Here is a 2,755-nt window from a genome sequence, read left to right as displayed (position 1 = left end):
AAACAGGAAAAATTGATCAGCTTAATACAGCCGAGCAATTATGATGAACGAGGGAGTGTGGGGCACGGCCTCCGAGTCACAGCTTCCTGGCCCGCCGGTGCTGGAGGCTGCGAGGGGGAGAGGAACGGGGAAAACCCTGCTGAGACCCAGGTCATCTCCCAAGGACCTAGAGCCAGCAGGGCCAGGCAAGATGGACCTAGGACCTAACCCCGTCAGTGGCAAGTCTTACACTCTTATAATTGGTATGGTGGAGACGTGGTGGGATAGTCCCATGACCGAAGTACTTCCACGGCTGGCACAGCTTGCTCAGGAAGGAAACAGCAGCCCACCCAGGTCCTGGAGTGTGTTGGGGATACGATTTTTGGTTGGGATGGTAGAAAAGTCAATGAAGGGGGGAAGCTCTTCTTGACCGGCTGCTCACAAACAGGGAGGACCAGGGTGGGAATGGGAAGGTGGGTGACAGCAACCGGGAAATAGTACAGCCCAAGAGCCCCTGGGGAGAAAGGAAGGAGAGCAGCAGAATAAGGACACCAGACTTCAGGCTTCAACAAATGCAAGGAACTGGTGGGCAGGATCTGGGTGGAAAAGGAGTCCAGGAGTGCTGGCTGGACTTGGAGGAGGCTGAATTATGGACACAGGAACAAGCTATCCCAGTGCAAAGGATGGGAAGTGCAACAGGAGGCAAGACAGCGATCTCAGCTATGAGTTGAGACTCCAAAAAAGAAGCCTACACGAAGCAGAAACGTGGTCATAGGAGTAGGAACGAGTATAAGCACCTCACATGGGTGTAAATGGAGAAAAACAGGAAGGCCAAGGCATGATTTGACATGAAGCTGGCAAGGGCCATAACAGGCAACAAAAAGGGACTCTGGAAGTAGGAGGCAAATGAAAGAAACCGTTGGTCCCTCCTGGCGAGCAGAAGGCAACCTCAGCCTGGCCAAGAGAGACTGAGGGGACACTTGGCGCCCATCTATAGGTCTGTACGGGGTGAATATCGGGAGCTGGGAGGAAAGCTAGGGTGCCCCAGGGGAGGACAAGGAGCAATGGCCATAAGCTGTTAGAGCATGGTTCAGGTTCGATGCAAGGAAGAACGTCTTTACGGTGCGGGTGACCCAAATCCGAACTAGACTTCCCGGGGGGGTGCAGTCCCCAGCCTTGGGAGTCTTCAAGAGGAGACTGGACAGACGCCTCGCTGGGATCACTTGATCTCACAGTCTTCGTGCCCAGAGCAGGGGGTTGGACTCGATGCTCTTCCGAGGTCCCTTCCAGCCCTTGATTTCTATGGTAGTTACAGATGATACGAAGAAGGCTGAAGTATTTAAAGCCTTTCTTACATCAGTCTTCTCAAATAGTGGCAGCTACCAGACGTCGAGTGCAGTCGGCAGCAAAGATAGGGGAGGAGACAGACAGCCTAGAGGAGTGGAGGAACAGGTGAGGCGTGCCTTAGAGAAGCTGGGTGCTTTCAGGGCTGGGTGGGATGCACCCTTGGGTACTGAAGGAATTGGCTGAGGTAATTTCCGAGCTCTTTGAGAGCCTGGGGCAGTCAGGTGTGGATGACTGGAAAAGGGCAAATACAGTGCCCGTCTGTAAGAAAGGGAAGAAGGACAATTACAGCCCAGCCAGCCTGACCTCAATACCTGGAAAGACCATGGAGCGGGTCCTCAAGGCGTCCTCAGAGGTGACCAAGGGGCTTAGAAACAGCCCGCGTGGCTTCACCAAGCGCAAGTCATACCTGACCAACCTGATTTCCTACTACAATAAGGTGAGTGGCCCCGTGGATGGGGGAGAGCCGCAGATGTGATACGCCTTGACTTCAGCAAGGCTTTTGTCACCATCTCCCACAACGGTCTCAACTCCATCCCGGAAAACGTTCAAGAGCAGGTTGGATGGACGTGGACCGGGATGGTTGAGTCAGGGCTTGATCCTGCTGGGAGCAGGGCGCTGGATTCAATGAGGTCCCCTCCAGCCCCTACGATCCACGTGAACCTCCTTTGTGTAGCGGAGAGGCTTTTTCACCCCCCTGAGTTTTCTGAATGAACAGCTAAGCCCCCTTTCCTCGCTTTATACCCACTAACAACGGTTCTCATTTTCTGCGAAACCTGCCTCAGCCTTTAGCTAAGGTTTTTAAGGCTCTAGTTAAAGAAACCCGTGCTGTCCGCTGGCCACCGCATTCAGAGACCTGCTCGCCGTCCCTTTGGAATAGCACAGGAGCAGAAGGTATCCAAAATGGCATTTCAAAGCCCCACATCGGGCATTAAAGGTCATCATCTGGGAGCCAGATTCTGGGTTTATGTACCAAATCACACAGCTGGTAGCAGATGGTGAACCGAAAACCATTTCAGTTGAAGACCAAAGTGCGCAGGACAACCATCCTCGACCTTCAGTACCCCAATGACTGCACCGTCCTTGTGCACGCCGAGGAAAACCTCCAGACCGCGCTGGATCTCCTTGCAGAAGCCTGTTGAACATCGGGCCTGACTCTCAACAGTGAGTAGACTCAAGTGCCCTAGTACCCTGCTCTGGGCCAGGACTGTGACCAACCCCCCCTTCCCAGTGACACTGAGGGGAGGCCCTGGAGGCAGCCAAGGACCTCCACAGTCACCTCCCTCAGAGAGCGAGCTGGTGAGCAAGTGCCGCCTTCAGGAAATTGTTTCAGCATCTCTTTATTCACAGAATCATAGAAAATGAGGGTGGGAGGGACCTCAGGAGGTCACATCTTTTTCAAATATATTGGGAGGATGAAGAAGGCGCCGGG

The sequence above is a fragment of the Gavialis gangeticus genome, unplaced genomic scaffold (assembly GCF_001723915.1).
Source record: "Gavialis gangeticus isolate Ggan-Ray unplaced genomic scaffold, GavGan_comp1, whole genome shotgun sequence".
Taxonomy (NCBI): domain Eukaryota; kingdom Metazoa; phylum Chordata; order Crocodylia; family Gavialidae; genus Gavialis; species Gavialis gangeticus.
The sequence above is the reverse complement of the archived record's forward strand: the minus strand, read 5'-3'. Positions refer to the sequence as shown.